The sequence below is a fragment of the Eubalaena glacialis genome, chromosome 17 (genome assembly GCF_028564815.1).
Source record: "Eubalaena glacialis isolate mEubGla1 chromosome 17, mEubGla1.1.hap2.+ XY, whole genome shotgun sequence".
Taxonomy (NCBI): Eukaryota; Metazoa; Chordata; class Mammalia; order Artiodactyla; family Balaenidae; genus Eubalaena; species Eubalaena glacialis.
The window spans coordinates 20,200,096-20,220,230 of record NC_083732.1 but is presented as its reverse complement, the minus strand read 5'-3'; positions in this window follow the sequence as shown (position 1 = coordinate 20,220,230).

Here is a 20,135-nt window from a genome sequence, read left to right as displayed (position 1 = left end):
TAATGTTGGAATGCTTCATGAAATCACCTTATCTGAAGTGCTTAGTGGACTAACTTGATTTCCTAAATGGATTTCCAGTAGACAATAAATGATGTCATTAAGAGGATTAAAAATAGAAAAGAGAATACCTCTGATTTTGAACTGTCATTATAGCATCATTTCTCCCATTTGAGCGGCTGAAATCTCATGCCCCATGTTCTAAAAAAATGAGAATTACCTTACTGTTATAAATTGGGTAAGTCAAGACTGTAAGTTAACACTTAACATAAGCACTTAATAATTTCAAGTTTCCTTACCCATACAATAAAGCTAACTTTATGTTGAGGAAAAACAAATTTGTGATTTGAAATGACAGGGATTTATGATATATCCCAGTAGAAGCCTGGGCATAGCCCTAATATGGCCTGAAACACATTCTCTTTAGTTATCAATCTATGAGTTGGTGTCCCTTGCATGTTTGTAAATGTTCCAAGGGCAGAACCAGTACAGTTGCTAGTATCTTGTAGGCATTCGATAAGTAATTGTTAGACAACCACAGTGAGATGCTGGGAAGCTTGCCATGGCATGCAGCCTGAGAGCCCTTAAAAACTGCTTCAGGGAGGCCCCTTGGAAAAGATGTGCAGGAGGCTGAATACCAGTGTGCAGCGAAGACAAGGTAGGAAAGAAAGCTCAATCCTCGTTCTCCATAGTGGAGTCAATGGATAACACTAAAACCGAAAGTACAAGAAGCAGCATGTCACTTAAAGTCATGGGGTAATAGTGGGGGGAAAAAAAAAAAGAAAAAAGAAGAAGGCTAAAAGAAGTGCCTCTGAGAACGATGTCCATTTACCTTTTTTGTTTGTTTTTTGTTTTGTAGAATTCTTGGGAGAAACTTTGTAGAATTATTTGATTCTTAAATCTACGTGCTTCTATAACTTTAATAAAAACAACAAAAAAGGCAAAAATAATAATAAATAAATAAATGTTACATGAATAAGGTTTCATTTCTTTTTACTTCTGATGTCAGTTACATTCTAGACATTAAACTGAACATGTGTAGATTAACACATTCCCATCATCAACTTTCTCATACATAACATCTATAAAGCACGCTATATCTTTTACGTGTATGTGTGACAAGAAGCATTTAGAGTGTGGGGAAATTTAGAAGATAATATTCAAAGATTATATTTTATTTCTGAGAATATGTTTATTGATTTTATCTTCCAAGAAAGAATTCCAGCCACATTTACATTATAAAGTCAGAATTTCATTTTCCACATTAGTTAACAATTACTGCAAAGTAATATTTCTTATTCAATTTCTTAACACCATAAACTTTGTGACTACTGTATCTTAGAAATTATTATATTTTTCATCAGGGAAGACTGGCCTCTTAAGCTCGAAGCCATGTGAAGAAAATAGCAGAGAGTGATTTTAGCAGCCAGAGTCACTAAATCAAACAGTGATCACTGGAATAGTCCTCTTGCCTTCATATTCTGTAGGATTCTTAATTGTGAGGATAGTATTTGGGGGATAAATTTTAGGGACTGATTTTGTTTAGAAGGTTAACTGTAGTAGTTGTTTTTGAAGGGCACAACATGAAAATCCTGTGGTTTTCATTTACATGAAGTGGTTCTCATTTACGGTGAGGTAGCACAGACCTGCTGTGTTTCCCGTGTGAACACAAAGAGTGCATTGTGCATTGCCCACAGTCTTTCACATGCACGTAGTGACTAACTGATGCTGAGGCATGTCACCAATGGGAGTGTACCAACAGAAGGAAAAGAAGCAAAGAAAAAGGTAGAGAACCATTCATTTATAAGACTGCAAAACACTTAAGAGAAATGTGATAGAGAAATGTGGATATAGATCAGGAGAACAATGCTGTCATAGTTTTATTGGTCTACCCCATCCTGTGTCCATGGGTGGCATCACCATGGATCAGGGCACTGCACTCAAAAGTGTAAGGAGCTTTAAATTTATCTCGGCACAGATCCTCAAGTAGCCACTAGCAATTAGAGCTGGTTTTCAAGATGAAACACATTTCCCATCCACATTATTGTAAACTATTTTCTTCATTTTATCAAGTAAAAACTTGAGAATTTCCAGAAGATATAGAGGATCAAAATAGCAGGCATATCTCTTCAATGGGAGCAGTCTGTCTTCCTAATGATCTTCAGATGTGGAAACTCCCACAGAATTCAGTCAGCCTCACTCTAGTGAAGGAAAGATTCTCTTTGTTTGTTTGTTTGTTTGTTTTTAACATTCTAAGACATTACAAAGTAGAGTAGAAGTCCTCTTTTCTTAAATTCTAGAATTGGTAATTTACTGAACTAGTTAAGCAAACAAAATAATTTAAACAAAGAGTCATAAAATTGGTATATCTATACTTAATATGTATAATTGTTACTGTTTTGTTGGATAACCAAGGCCTTTTATTTGAGTAAGAATCCAAATAAGTGGATTCTTTCTTTCTAAATTGGGATTGGGATTCTTTCTTTTTAAATTGAAGTATATATAGAATATATATACATATATTCTTTTTCAGATTCTTTTCCATTATAGGTTATTGTAAGATATTGACCATAATTCCCTGTGCTATACAGTAGAACCTTGTTACTTACCTATGTTGTATAAAGTAGTGTGTACCTGTTAATCCCAAGCTCTTAATTTATTCCTTCCCACCCCACCCTGCTTTCCCCTTTGGTAACCATAAATTTGTTTTCTATGTCTGTGAGTCTGTTTCTGTTTTGTAAATAAGTTCACTTGTATCATTTTTTAAGATTCTATATGTAAGTGATATCATATGATGTTTGTCTTTGTCTGGCTTACTTCACTTAGTATGATAATCTCTAGGTCCATCCATGTTGCTGCAAATGGCGTTATTTCATTCTTTGTTATGGCTGAGTAATATTCCATTGTATATATGTACCACATCTTTTTTATCCATTCATCTGTCGATGGACACTTAGTTTTCTTCCATGTCTTGGATATTGTAAATAGTGCTGCTATGAACATTAGGGTGCATGTATCTTTTTGAATTAGAGTTTTCTCTGGATATATGCCCAGGAGTGGGATTGCTGGATCACATGGTAACTATTTTTAGTTTTTTAAGGGACTTCCATACCGTTCTCCATAGTGGCTGCACCAATTTACATTTGGGATTCTTTATTATTATTTTTTTTTTTATAAATCCCATACACTACCTTTGATTTCTTGTATTTTTTTAAGTGGAGAAAAAAGTCAAAGGTATCTGTAAAGCAACCGGAATACAGAAGCCTTCTAGAATTTTATACTTTTTGAAATTTATTTTAATCAGCTTGCTTTTATTCACTTCCAAAGTATTTTCCTTGGTTTTTATAGGGAAAATTTTTTCTTTTAACACTCATATTTCATTAGGTTATGCAATATTTAACTAAATTATAGAGTAAAATAACAAGAATAAATGGCATTAACATGCTAGGTAAAAAATACAAGTGACCCTTGATAACTATATAGAGCTGATGAGATGGTCAGAGGACACTGTGGCACTATTAACAATAGCCAAGGTGGAAACAATACAAATGTCCATTAATGGATGAATGGATTAAAAAAAAATGTGGTATATAATGGAAAACTATTCAGCTTTAAAAAGGAATGAACATAGTAGTGATACGTACTACAACGTGGATGAACCTTAAAAACATTATGATAGGGGCTTCCCTGGTGGTGCAGTGGTTGAGAATCTGCCTGCCAATGCAGGGGCCACAGGTTCGAGCTCTAGTCTGGGAAGATCCCACATGCCGCGGAGCAACTAGGCCTGTGAGCCACAATTACTGAGCCTGCGCGTCTGGAGCCTGTGCTCCGCAACAAGAGAGGCCGCGATAGTGAGAGGCCCGCGCACCACGATGAAGAGTGGCCCCCACTTGCCGCAACTAGAGAAAGCCCTCGCACAGAAACGAAGACCCAACACAGCCATAAATAAATAAAATAAATAAATAAATAAAAAATTAAAAAAAAAAAACAAAAACAAAACAAAAAACATTATGATAAATAAAATAAGCCCATCACAGAAATACAAATACTGCAAGATTCCACTAATATGAGAAATCTAAAATAGTCATCCTTATAGATTCAAAGAGAGGAATGGTGGTTGCCAGGGGCCAGGGGGAGGGAGAAAGGGGAAGTTACTAATTAAAAGGTTTAAAATTTTAGTGAAGCAAGATGAATAAGTTCTAAAGATCTGCCATACAACATTGTACCAGCCAACAATAATGTATAACACAACTTAAAAATTTATTAAAAAGGCAGCACTTATGTTAGGTGTTCTTAGCACAATAAAATCAAAAGATTTATGATGAAGAACTGAACTACAGTATGGGAAAATGATCAACCTTATTAGTAATCAGAGAAATGTAAAACAAAACAATGTTGTTAAAAAAAAAAAAAGATGCCTTCTACTTAAGGAAAGTAGCCTACCCTGGAAACTAATTAGTATCTTCTACAAAGGAAGTTGAGAACCTGAGTCAATGCAGGGAGCTGGCTAAGTAGAGATTAGATTTTTCTCTTGAATTTATTTTAACATGAGATAACTTGTTTTTTAAAATTAACTTGTATTCCTCCATACAGCAAATCCCTCCTCTCTACTTTTAAAATTAATTAGGCTTCATTCAGAATATTTTTATTTGCTTAAAGAGGAGTAAGGAAGGACAATGAGGAGGATGAGAAAGAAAGGAAATAAAGAGATAACAAAAAAAGGAAATGTCACAGAGAAATAATTTTAGTCATGGTTACTTTGGATTTTTAATAATGCATCATAATCAAGCAAGTATCACACTCTTTAGTGTTTTGTGTTTTCCCTTTCAATAGTGATTGTGACATTTTCATAACTTAGTAACTTTGATTTTTGGAAACATGTCACTTGACACAACTGAACAAAAGAAAATTATACCATTTAATTGTACAGTATAAAATGTAGATGTGTAAAACAGTTATGGTATTTGTTTATATATTTTCATATTAAAATTCAGTTATTTCCAGTAAAGGGACAGATGAAGAGTCCAGGGAGCTTTTCATAATTGCTTCATCAGGTACTTCTTATGTATAAATTCATTAAGGCTACATTTGATTAAAAGCTTAAGTAGTGGGCTTCCCTGGTGGCGCAGCGGTTGAGAATCTGCCTGCCAATGCAGGGGACACGGGTTTGAGCCCTGGTCTGGGAAGATCCCACATGCCGCGGAGCAACTAGGCCCGTGAGCCACAATTACTGAGCCTGCGCGTCTGGAGCCTGTGCTCCGCAACAAGAGAGGCCGCGATAGTGAGAGGCCCGCGCACCGCGATGAAGAGTGGCCCCCGCTTGCCGCAACTGGAGAAAGCCCTCGCACAGAAACGAAGACCCAACACAGCCATAAATAAATAAATAAATAAATAAATAAAGCTTAAGCAGTTATAAGAAAAAATGTATTAATTTTATGCCTAGGTGATATAGAAATGATTGTCCTTAAATAAATGGGACTTATGTTATTAAACCCTATATTCAACATAATAAACTTATGAGTAATTTTAAATTTACTTCTTAATGTTTAATTGGGAGAATCATCAAATATTCATGCTAATTCCTAACACAGTAATTTGTAATAATTAACATACATTTTCTAAAATAGAGATATATAAACTTAATCTACATTCAAAAATATAAATATACATCGTAAACCATGATCTACTGAAAGCTCTTTAAACAGAGGTCACTTTGCAGTATCTGTTCTGTATGCTGAACAAAATGTTATTGTTTTTTAGTGTGATCTCATGGTTTGTAGGCTAAGATGTACCTTCTTACTCCTAGTCAGGTCATCTACCTCAGAAAGAAAGACAACATTATTTGTAGATAAAAGGTCAGTTTTAAATAGCACAACTAATGTTCTTGAAAAATGTTAAAGCAATGGTTCCTTAAACTGGCATGTGAAATATGATATTTAAATTTCTTTAGAGCAACATAACAAGAGATGAAAACAACATAGGATTTAAAGAAGACAACAACTCAATTCACTATTGACTGACTATTCAAGATAATAGCAGAAACACTGCTATCTTATCTGTAAGACTATTAAGCCTGTTGAATAGTTCTATACTTTAATTAAATCATTCTTTCAGAGCATGATTTAAAATAGAAAACAGGCTAGTAAAAATCAATGTTATTTTCATAAAAGAATTTTCATGAAAATAATTTGGAATATCCACATTAAAACATTTTATTTTAAAGTTTTAGTTAATAAAATTTGTTCTGTAAATGTATTCGTTTGAGATTACTTTTCATTACCAAAAGTACCAAAAGTACTATACTAATCCCAAAAGTAGTTTCTTTTGTTTCCATGTTCCACTTTTTCAAGTATGAAGATGACACAAATGTGATCACTAAAAGTTTGATGAAGACGAATAGCAAACCAAATCAACCCAGTATATGTATGTTTTTTCTTAACATTTTTATTGGAGTATAATTGCTTTACAATGGTGTGTTAGTTTCTGCTTTATAACAAAGTGAATCAGTTATACATATACATATATCCCCATATCTCTTCCCTCTTGCATCTCCCTCCCTCCCACCCTCCCTATCCCACCCTTCTAGCTGGTCACAAAGCACCGAACTGATCTCCCTGTGCTATGAGGCTGCTTCCCACTAGCTATCTATTTTACATTTGGTAGAGTATATATATATGTCCATGCCACTCTCTCACTTTGTCCCAGTTTACCCTTCCCCCTCCCCATGTCCTCAAGTCCATTCTCTAGTAGGTCTGCGTCTTTATTCCCATCTTGCCCCTAGGTTCTTCATGACCTTTTTTTTTTTTTTGATTCCATATATATGTGTTAGCATATGGTATTTGCTTTTCTCTTTCTGACTTACTTCACTCTGTATGAAAGACTCTAGGTCCATCTACCTCACTACAAATAACTCAGTTTCGTTTCCTTTTATGGCTGAGTAATATTCCATTGTATATATGTGCCACATCTTTATCCATTCATCAGTTGATGGACACTTAGGTTGCTTCCATGTCCTAGCTATTGTAAATAGAGCTGCAATGAACACTGTGGTACATGACGCTTTTTGAATTATGGTTTTCTCAGGGTATATGCCCAGTAGTGGGATTGCTGGGTCCTATGGTAGTTCTATTTTTAGTTTTTTAAGGAACCTCCATACTGTTCTCCATAGTGGCTGTATCAATTTACATTCCCACCAACAGTGTATGAGGGTTCCCTTTTCTCCACATCCTCACCAGCATTTATTGTTTGTAGATTTTTTGATGATGGCCATTCTGACTGGTGTGAGATGATATCTCATTGTAGTTTTGATTTGCATTTCTCTAATGATTAATGATGTTGAGCATTCTTTCACGTGTTTGTTGGCAATCTCTATATCTTCTTTGGAGAAATGTCTATTTAGGTCTTCTGCCCATTTTTGGATTGGGTTGTTTGTTTTTTTGATATTGAGCTGCACGAGCTGCTTGTAAATTTTGGAGATTAATCCTTTGTCAGTTGCTTCATTTGCAAATATTTTCTCCCATTCTGAGGGTTGTCTTTACATCTTGTTTATGGTTTCCTTTGCTGTGCAAAAGCTTTTAAGTTTCATTAGGTCCCATTTGTTTATTTTTGTTTTTATTTCCATTTCTCTAGGAGGTGGGTCAAAAAGGATCTTGCTGTGATTTATGTCATGGAGTGTTCTGCCTATGTTTTCCTCTAAGAGTTTTATAGTGTCTGGCCTTACATTTGGGTCTCTAATCCATTTTGAGTTTATTTTTGTGTATGGTGCTAGGGAGTGTTCTAATTTCATTCTTTTACATGGAGCTGTCCAGTTTTCCCAGCACCACTTATTGAAGAGGCTGTCTTTTCTCCACTGTATATTCTTGCCTCCTTTATCAAAGATAAGGTGACCATAAGTGCATGGGTTTATCTCTGCAACCCAGTATATTTTTCAGTGTAAACTGGAAACCAATAAGAGGAGAACTCCACCCAATAAAATGGATTATTAATTCAAAGCAAAGCCACCTTTCATTTCTCAAAAAAAGAAAGAGTCAATTAAAAAAATCATTATTTTCCTTGCTGCCACTGTCTTAATCATCAGCCCTTTTTCGAAATAGAAATCTTGTCTCTTATCCTTTCTACTTTCGATGAGGGAAAACAAACATATTTAAAAATTAAAACAAATCAAAATAGGCATTTTAATCTTCAAAGTAAGTTCCTATCACTGACATGCAAAGAAAGAAGTCTGAAATTGGATCTAATGACGGGATTCTATTTTCAAAGTGCTTCATAGATTCTTTCTTAAAGCACGGATTATATATCATTTTTAGATAAACAAAAACAATTTTTCCTTGTCTTTTTTTCCTTCTTCAATCTAGCTGATGATCATGCAATGACCAGCAAAACCACAAAACTCATTAGGTTATTTAAACTAAAGTCATTACCAACATTAAAAAATATATAGTATTATTTTTATTGAAATATATTCATTTTAGAACTGGTGGAAAAAAATTAAAATTAAACTGCATGTTCATAAATTTTACTTACAAAGTTTTCTAATTCCTTTGAAATAATTATAATTATTCCATAGCTTATTGCTCCGTTCATATTGTTTTTCAATTCATGACTATACCCCAAGGAAACAATTTTAAATCCTTATTTTAGATCCACCTTTTATCTGATCAATGCAAACAACTCACATAACTAATAAAAAATGCCTAATAAATAAATTGGACAGAGATACACAGCATCTTGTGAAATACCTGAATTAGTTTAGAAATGTTACTATTTTTTATAGTATTTATGGTTTACCTCAGCTATTTCTTTCTTTCTATATGCTCATTAAAACATCAGATTGTTATTTAAAACTAGTTATACAATAAATGTAAAACCCCGAAATAAAGAAGAGTGAAAATGGTATCATAATTAAATCAATTACTGTTAAGATAGACAAAAGGAGGACTGCACAGCTGAGACCTAAATGTAACCAAGAAAACACTCTGAGTAAAAGCTTAGAGGTGATATGAGAAATCTTCATATATTAAACCTACCTTCAAGGTCAGTTGCCTCGTGATTCAAAACAGACTCTCCTTTCCAGAAGATAAGGAGCTGATTAGTACTAAATTATTAACTGGAATATAGATTATACTGGTAAGGAAAATAAAAAAAAAGTCTGGATATAAGCAACATGTTAGGATTCGACAGTCACTGTTTCTGCATTTGCTTTTTACAATCAGTATTATCATTGTTGCCACTGCAAACTCAGCAAAGTTAGTCAGAATATTTAAGATTGTTGTGGCACTCTGATACCAAAGATGCTGCATTATGCAAAATGAAGGGAAGAAAGTTATCAGTTTGAGCCAGTACCTATCTCAAATATGTTCTAAAGAGATACAATGTTTAATAAAAATAGCAGCAGTTCTACTATGCTGAGTGCACTGACGTGAACATTTTGAATAAATGTATTATAATGACCATAAACTTTTGCATCTGGGAGCCCAATGCATACATACATACACATATACATACATACACATATACATACATAAGAGTTACTGTTTCTTCATTTTAAAAATGTGGTAATAGATTATACACACAGTCATATCACCAAGGACAGCTCAACATTCCTCCTTAAGGCTTTCTTACGTACACAGGGAGAACAACATAATTGTTGTTCTCCCTGTGTATGTAATAATGTGATAACTGATTTATTTTATTATTATTTTATTTATTTGGCTGCGTTGGGTCTTCATTGCTGCGCGCGGGCTTTCTCTAGTTGCGGCGAGCGGGGGCTACTCTTCCTTGCGGTGCACTGGCTTCTCATTGTGGTGGCTTCTCTTGTTGCGGATCACGGGCTCTAGGTGCACGGGCTTTAGTAGTTGCAGCACGTGGCTCAGTTGTTGCGGCACGCGGGTCCTAGAGCGCAGGCTCAGTAGTTGTGGCGCACGGGCTTAGTTGCTCTGCAGCATGTGGGATCTTCCCAGACCAGGGCTCGAACCCGTGTCCCCTGCATTGGCAGGCAGATTCTCAACCACTGCGCCACCAGGGAAGTCTCTGTGATAATTGATTTAGATAAAACTAATTAAGATTTGCATCTCCATTTAATATAGTTAGGTATTTGGTTAACTCAACTGAAATGTTAAATATTTCACCACCATTTATGTAAATTTCTTTTTGAAAAACACAATATTGGTTGGTTTTTTGAAAATACCATAATAAAGTATATCTTTTGGAATAAAAATATAGATGATTAAAATGATATTAATAGCAAACAAATATTAATTTAATTTGAGCCAAATGTCACAGGTAAGGTCATGGCTTTTGCCAATGTGCTAAGTTTCAAATTAAAGTATCAGAAGCTATCACCACTCTCAAGTAAGCAATTTGGAATTGCTTAATGTGTAACATACATTAGGCCAGTGATTCACAAATTCTGCTGCACATTAGAATCATCTGGGGAACTTTTAAAGATCCCAAGGCCCAAGTTGCATCAGATACCAATTACATTAGAATGTCTGTGGTGGCAGTCAGGTATCAGTGTTTTTAAAAATCTTTAGGAGATTCCAAAGTGCTGAAAATCGGGAAACCATTGCTTTAAGCTGTTAAGTTCTCGGAAGGCAAAGATTTTATATTTTCTATTTATTATTATGTCTTTAGGGCCTAGAATAGTGTCTTCCACATGGTAAACACTCCACAGATACTTATTGAATGTGTGAATAAAATATATATGCAAATAATTAACTTTGACAGAGTATAGCATTAATATTGAGCACAGAAGTAAATTTTGTATGTCAAGTACTTTTCCAGTGACTGAGTATTTCTACATGAACAAATAGAGAAATTTCCTGTCCTCATGAAACTTACAATAAAATAATAATAATCATTTATATCTCTGTAAAGAGGTGGATAATTGAACCATTGTGTTTCCATTGGATTCACAAAGCTGAATTGAGAAATTCAATGTCTTATACATTTAGACCTTGAAACAGCAAACTTACTGGTCTGTAGGTAGAGAGAAAGAGGTGTAAACCCTCCTTACTCTCTGATTCCTCAATGCCTGCTTTAATTCACATTGTTCTTTATTTTTAGGTATTTCGGTAGGAAGTTGCTGCAAACACTGTGTTAACAAATATGGAACTTTTGCTCCTAGGGGAAATACAGGATTACATTCCTGTGAGCTTCTGGTCACAACACTTCCATCAACGGATCAATTCATAAACTTGTTTTATGTGGGTTTCTGTTTAAAGACCCCTTATTTAACATCTATATTGTTGATTCATTACCACTGAACTCATTGTCAACAACATTGTAACTCATGCCTGAATGAAGCTTAACTAACACACGTAGTTTCTCTGTAAGGCACATCATAGCCTTCAGCAATTAGGAACACTAGACAGTACTACCTTTGGGGTCATTTTAAACAGAAAAATCACCAACAAAAAGCACAAAAATGAGGGAAACATGGCACTAAATATGTTGTGAAAAGAACACTTGTTCACAGAACAGAGGTGAAACAAAAAGGCAGTGTTGTCTTATTTGACTTCAACTGGGAATGCCATCATCTAGCAACTCAAACTTTTCATTACTCGGCACTGCAAAAGTGTTTCAAGTATTGATTTTGGGGTTAGAAATAAATTTTAGCAAGTAGTCAAATTCATAAACATGGAATCTGCAAATATTGAGGATCCACTGTATATACATATATGCATTATTACTGAGGTTTTCGATATGCAACAAACAGAAGGTTATTCATTGGCTGTATAACGTTAATTTTATTTTGAGGCAAAATAAAAACTTTTGGAGAATTACAAAATCCTTTGTAGTCTATTTTTTAAATTCCTGTGTCAACCTGTTAAGGCGCTACCAACCTTTAAAAAAGTTATGTGAATATATTTTTGTGCCTAATATTTGTTTTAAATGTATAGAAAAACATTGATATATATTAATAAGTCCATTCCTTTTAAGTCTGTCCATTTTTGTTGAACCAACCTCTAAATGTTTACATTTATTTTTGTTACAGGAAACTAAACAATAACTTTTCAGTTCCAGGGCCCTAAAAGTAAAAATTCTATTTCCAAATCTTTTATTAAAAAACAAAACAAAACCAAAAAACCCTTCAGCCGGTAACTTCACTGTGATTTTAGGTTATGATAGTAAATGAAATGCTTGTTCAGCCAAGCACTGTCACATTCACATTAATTACGCAATTTAATTTTTCAGTGATAAATATGCATTATAACAGATAGCATGTTTTTCTAACTGTTCTCCTTTCAGTTATAGAAAAAAGAAAAGAAAAGAAAAGGAAAAGAAAAGAAAAGAAAAGAAAAGAAAAGGAAAAAAAAGAAAAGAAAAGAAAAGAATGACAACTTAGGTCGGAAACATGAACCTCTGGAAAAGTTTAGGTAAGCCATGAATATGCAGAATTTAAATAAATTCAATATATATTTGTATCAAAATGAAAAAATATTATGTTTTACCTAAGTGTTAAGAGCTTATCAGAATAATTTTATAGTATTACTACTATTTATAAAATGAAATGAGTAAAAATTAATACCAAGTAGAAAAAAAACAGTATGGTAAAAATGTATGGTAGCCAATCTATTTTTCATGGAAATGAAGCTTACACAATTTTGAGGCCTCTTGAAGAGGAACAAATTACTAGAAACACATTGCCCTAACCAGGACCTTAGAAGAGGCTCAGACAACTGATGGGTCTTGAAATTTGTTTCATTAGCTTCACTTGAAATCTACCTCTGACTTACCAAATACAGTAACTGGTTTTATTTAAAATTATATAATCCTGATTTCATCTTTACCTGTGTGGCACTCCCCTTTTTTCCTCTTCCTCATCCTTCTCATAGATGTTCATTCTTTAGCTTGCTGCTATTTTCTTTTCCTTTGGAATCTCATGCATTTAAAATTACTATCACTATTTAGAAATATGAATCCAAATTTTTATTGCAATGATTACTCCATTGCAAAATATAATTTTATATCCCCAATTTTTGATTAATTCTTTTCTCTCTGGAATGCATTGTCACATACAGTAAAACTTTGCTGCAATAATGTAAGTAGGGACCAAAAATATATAGAATTATTTGTTTCTGATCAGTTATAATCAAACTAAGTGTTAATGAAATGTCTTGGTAATCTTTTTTACTAAATTTCATACTCTCTTCTTTATTATGGACTTTAGAAAGATTTTTAAAAACTCATTAAATCTCTTTACCCTAAAATATTTGCAATAGTTCACTAGTTACACCCACATGCTTACATTCTACTGTATACCAGCTTCCTGGTACATTCAACATACCCAAACTAAGAAGACTCACATAGATACTCTCCACTTCTTCATTTATTGTTCATTGTTATAGTCCAAAATATTGGAATGATTAGTTTATTATACATCTAGCAGGGAGGTCAATGTGTTTAGATGAATGAGGAAAGAAGAAAATGAAATAAAGGATTAAAATTTTTTCTACATAAAGACCTCATTGCAGCAATGGGGGCTACTTAGAGAGCTTATGTGATAATGATAGAGATATAATGTTCAAATGCCTTGATTCTAGAAGTTGAATTAGCATCTAGGAAAAGCATGAAGGAGAAGAAATTCATTATCCTGTGGCTTCAAGGACTATACCTTTGTGTTATCTACAGAGAGCTGAGATTCAAAACAAGCCTTTCTGGTTCCAAAGGCTTTGCTTCTTCTCTTATGCCCTCTATTTACGGGGTATGCTTCAATTCACTTTGTCAAGATACTGAAAGACAAGTAACCAAATTCTAGTGAAAGTATTTCCATTATATAGGCATGACATAATTCCAGCTTTATATTAACTTGTATGAAATATCACTTCACCAAAATTTAAGTGGCATATTAAGAAAATCATCAAGCTATAGCAGTGGTTCTCAGTGAAGGGTAATTTCCCCTCAGGGCAGAAATTTGCAAATGTCTGGAGACCTTTTCAGTTGTGACAACTTAGAGACAGCAGTGATGCTGATATACAGTGAGTACAGGCCAGGATTGTTGCAAACATCTTACAATAACAGAGTGATTGCTCACAGCAAAGAATTATCTATGTCAAATGTTAATAATGCTCAGGTTGAGAAAACCTGACCTACGTATGGTAGACCTAGGTCATGTGTCCTCATTTAAAATTCAACATATTTTAAATGAGAATCAATTGTGAAAATATGTTCATGTTTTTTGAAAATTGTAAGGCTCAACTGTGATAACATGCTTCAGCCTTTTGGATATTACAAAGAAATGTTTAATCTCTATTTATTTACTTAAACCTTTATTTATTGAAATGTTATTATAAAATAAATGTTCTTACAAATATATTCTGATATAATCTAAGCTACATAGACACAACCTCTTATATACTTCATCATAACCCCAGTATCTCCACAGTCAAGTAGTATTATGCACATTAAAAAAAGTTTGTTTAATTAATGAACTAATATACTAGCATAACAATTGCAATTCCTGGGCAGAATCTTCTACCCAGGTTTAAAATGAAATGAGTAAAAATGAATATCAAGTAGAAAAAAACTATATGGCAAAACTGTATGGTAATCAATCTATTTTTCATGGAAATGAAGCTTATAAAATATAGCATTTTTTTTGAAAAGAGTTCATTTTAATAACTCCAAAGTTAATTTTAATAACTATAAAACTTAAGAAATATTTGTTATTTCAACAGCTTTAAATTTGATCTGATCATTACCAAATATTTATTCTTTTGGACTTGAGTATGCTTTACTGTTAGTTCTTATGTTATTTTCCATTGAAAATTATCCATATATAAAATATTTTATTTATATTACATCCTGCTTGAGATAATACTTTAAGAGTTAGATAACAGTAAATGTAAATGAAGAAAACTCGGCATTCTTTACATTTAACATTCCATATGTTAGTACTTCACTCCAGTTCCAAATTATTTATACAACAATTTACCCAAGATACTATCAAAATATTTTTTAAATTACAATCTGTTTATTAAAAAGACTCACTTCATGTTATTTGTAAAAGTCAGCTACTTTTATAGGAAAATAAATTCTGTTAGGCAGAAAAATAAACAAGAAAAGCTATTTGGCAGACAAAATAAGCAAAAAGACACAGTAGAAGAGGAAAAAGGAACACAAATTTAAAGTACTAAGTGAAAGTAAAGTCATCATTTAAAAATTTACTAAGACTTAAAAACTTCTGCTATTATATTTGTGTGACTTCCATTAGAGGAATAGATAGTCCTGAAATCATAATGGTGGAAGAAGGAGTTTCTTACATAATTTGACTATGACTATTTCTTATATAACTAGTACTATTGAGCTCTTTATATATTCCAGGCACGCTGCTAAGCTGTTTATTACCCTATTTACTATCCTATTATACTATTTATTTATATATATCAATTACAAATATTTAATACTATTTATCATACTACCATTATAATCTTTATTATACTATTACTAGATTATTATATTATTGTACTACTTACTATATCTTTACATATACTATTTGTTATTTATTTTATTATACTATTTACTAAGTCTTTAAACTATCCAAACAACTATAAAATGTAGGTACTATTACTTTTCATGTTTCACAAAAAAGGAGACCAGAGACATTAAATTATCTCATTGATTCATTTATTCAACAACAAAAAAATGGAAAGACACATTGATGTCTAAGGAGGAATAAAAAATAAGCCAATAGAGGAAGTAAAATGAAATCATAAAAGATGGCCAATTTAGCACAGAGAAGACAGGAAGAGACAAAAAAGACACAAAACATAAATGGAACAAATAGAAAACAACTAGAAAAATGGTAGATTTTAATACAGTTGTATCAATAATCACGTTAAATACAAATGGTCTAAACATACCAGCTATAATACAGAGATTGTCAGATTGAATAAGAAAGTAAAATACAACTATATGCTGTCTACAGGAAACCTACTTAAAATATAAAGACATAAATAGGTTAGAGGTTAAAAAAAAGACAAATGGTATATTATGCAATTACTAAGTAAAATAAAACTGTATTAATTTCAGACAAAGAGACTTCAGACAAGGAATATTATCAGGGATAAAGAAGGCCTTTATATAACAATAAAAGGGTCATTCTTAAGAAGACATAACAATCTTAAATATATATGCACTTAAAAATCTCCAAAATACGTAAGGCAAAATTCATAAATCTGAATAAAGCAATAGCCAAATCCACAACAGCACTCCTCTCTCCGTAATTGGTTGAACAAAGGGCATCAACTTAATAAAACACAGATGACTTAAACAACACAATCTATAAACTCTACCTAATCGTATTTATTGAATACTCCATCCAACCCCAGTGGAAAACACATTCTCTTCAAGTGCACATGGAATATTCACCAAGATGGACAATATTCTGGATCACAAAATAAACTTTAACACATGTAGAGAGTAGAAATCACACAAAGTATGCTTTAGAAACATAACAGAATTAAACTAGAAATCAATAATAGAAAGATACCCAGAAAGAATCCTTTAATGTTGGAAATTAAACAACACCCCTAAATAACCCATAGGTCAAAGAAGAAGACTTTATGAAAAAAATTTTTTTTGAACTAAATGAAAATACAACATATCAAAACTGTGGGATGAAACTAAAGCAGAACTTAGAGGAAATTATATAATATTAAGTGCATATATTAGAAAAGAAGAAAAATTTAAAATCAGTAACCTAGGTCTCCATTTAGGTAGAAACAGAAACCCATAGAAAAAAGACCAAAGTCTAAACAAGCAAAAGCAGTGAAATAAGAAATGTGCATGAAGTCATTCATTCAGCTAATAAGCAAATAGATTCAGGCAGTATGGCTCCAGAATCTATATGCTTAACTAGGACTGGAACACTGAAAAGACTAGTAAGCAAAGTAATATATAGACATTGATAAGCATGAACTAAGATAAATAACTAAAGTAATAATCAGCAATAACATTTAAATTAAGGAGGAAGTGATTCTTAAAGAATTTTAAAGGCTTATGTTATTTAGATGACAGATGTAGATATTAATTTCAAGCTTAAGTAGAGTAAACTAATTAACATTTTTAATTTAGTAAGTAAAATAATATAAATATAATATTTAGTTTAAAGAAAGCAAAGGGTAAAAAAGTGGAGAAAAAATAGAAGAGAAAGTAACTGATCAAAAAGAAAGCAGAAATATCGCTTCTTGGCCTTTTGGCTAAGATCAAGTGTAAAAAGAAAGCAGAAATAATTTGGAAAAAAAGAATAAACAAATCACAAAATACAATGACACGTATTGATATATGTAACCATTATAAATGTCACAGTCATTTAGAGAAAATCCACAAGCTGATAAATTTTCTAAAACAAAACAATAGTAACAACATCTTGCTTTAGGTTATTTAAAAGAGGAAACACTAATCATAGAAAATTTAAAAATGAAAGGATGAAAAAAATATACTAGGCCAGCACAAACAAAAGAGAGGGCTATGCTAATATTAGATAAAAGGAACTTCAAGAAAAAAAGCATTACGAAGATGAAAGAGGACAGTATGTAATAGGAAAATGCTACAATTCAACAGGAAGATGTAAAATTTCTAAGCTTACATATAGTTAATGGCATAGACTTGAATATATAAGGCAAAAAGGAGCAAAAATAGATAAAAAGACAAATCAACGCTATTATTAAAATATTTTATGCATATCTTTTTGCAACTGATAGATGAAGCAGGAAAAATTTAACAAACTAATTGAATGAACATACATATACAGAAGTTATCATCCAACAATTAAAAATATGTGTTCTTGTCAATCATTCATGAATGTTTATAAAATCTGACCACAGAAAAAGTATCAAAATAAAAATAAAAAATAATATTAAATAGATCATATTCCCTGAAAAATATGTAATAAAATTAGATGTCAGAATCATAGAAATAATAAAAACCACACTTTCTTTTAGAAATTTAAAAAATATTCTAAATAACTCAGGATTTGAGTTTGATATTATGAAGCAAAGTAGGGGGGAAAACCTACTTTGTATGAAACTAAGCTATAGTCAGAGGACAATTTAGACTTTTGGTGTCCAATTTAAAAAGTCAGAAAACAAGCAGCAGAAAAAAATATACAATAAATATGAAATAGTGAAAAGAAACATCAATTATTGAAATAAAGCAAAGGTTAAACAAAGGGGTTCTACGTCATCATTTGTTTTTTGAGTAGATAATAAGTTGTAAATAAACATCTGGCAAGTCTTATGAAGAAAAAAGAGAAAACACACAAAGAATATTAGGAATTACAAAACCAACAAAGCAGTTACATCAGATATTTTAAAATAATATGTGAACATTATGAACAACTTGGTGGCATTGATTAGAAAATCTAGACCATATGGGCATTTTCCTAGACAAATTTAACTTACTAAATTTGATCAGAAGAAATAGAAAATCTGAATGAAGTCATTACTATCTTAAAAATTATATTGATTTATTAAAATCTACGAATAACAAAATTTCAGGCCCAGCAAGTTTTATAAGCAAATTATATCAGACACTTACAAAGCACACAAACTCAATCTTTTATACACTATTTTAGAACATAAACCAAAAGTCTCTACTAATACATTCTTAATTCTGAAATCAGGCAAGGACAGGTTAGAAGATACAATTCTTAAATAAAAATTAGTAAATTAAATCCAGCAATGTATAAAAAAATAATAAAATATGATCAAGTTGAATATATTGTAGGAATGTTTGGATGGTTTAATATTTAAAAATCTATTGATGTAATTCTAATTTAACTTAAAGATTAAATTAATAAAGATGCTAATGTAAAGTGGAGTCATTTGATAATATTCAATATCCATTCACAATAAAAACTCTTAGCAAACTACAAATACTAGTGAACTTTTAAAATAAAAAATCACATCAAACATTATTCTTAACAGTTACTGATTAAGATCATTGCTTTTAAACTCATGAAAGAGATGAGATAGCAACTATCATTGCTTTTATTCAATCTTGTACTAGAGGCCCTAACCAGAAGAGGAGTATAAGAAAAAATTCCATAAAAAATTCCAATCAACTTAATTGTCCAAATAGAAAACCCAAAAGAATTTACAAGTACATTATTACTATTAATACAATCATTCAGAAAGTCTGCATATACAAGTATCAATTGTATATGCTATACTGGCAACAAACTGATAAAAAATACTGGGTTTTAAAAGAAAAAAAAAAACTCCCATGCACCAGAGGAACAAAAATGTTAATGTACTTAGAAATGATGAAGAACATTATAAAACTTTATTGAAACTCATTAACATCAACTTAAATAAATGGAGACATATACCATGTTCTTGGATATCAACACTGCTCAAGTTAATCTACAACTTTAACTCAACTTTTAACCCATAGCCAGTGGTGTTTTCATTGTATCTGAACAAGTGATTGCATAATAGATGTAGAAGAGGAAAAAGCCCATGCAATCCCAGATAATTCTGAAGAAGAATAGCAGAAAGGACTTCTCCAATTAGACATAAAGGCATACTTGCATATTATGAAGGGAGTGTGATATCATTACAGAGATCGTCAATATACAAGTAGAACAGAATAAAGCACTGAAAATTGAGATATATCTGGATGAGAAGTTAATATCTGAATGCCATTCTAGGCCAATGTGTAAATGATGGATTATTTAATAAGTGATCCTAAGACAACTGATTATACCTATAGAAATCATACAGTCAAATCCTTAACACAAAATATACATATAGTAGATAAATGATTTAAATATAAAAAGTAAATCTTTTAGAAAAAATAATAATCAATAATATCAAATATATTTATTGTGTCAGTATAGGAAATGGAATCATAATAAAAGATTAAAAAAGCACAAACCGTAAAGAAAATACAAATACATCTGATTACATTAAATAAAAAAACCTTTTGATTTGTTTTTGTTTTATAATATCAAAAGATACCATAAGCAAAATGAAAAGATGAAGTGCTAACTGGATGAAACATTAAGCAGCAATATAAAATGATGATTACAAGAAAATGTAAGAATACTGTGATAAAATTTTAATTTCAAAATTATTTTTAGTTACATAGCCTTCAACTATATAAAACACACACACAAATACACACACATAGAT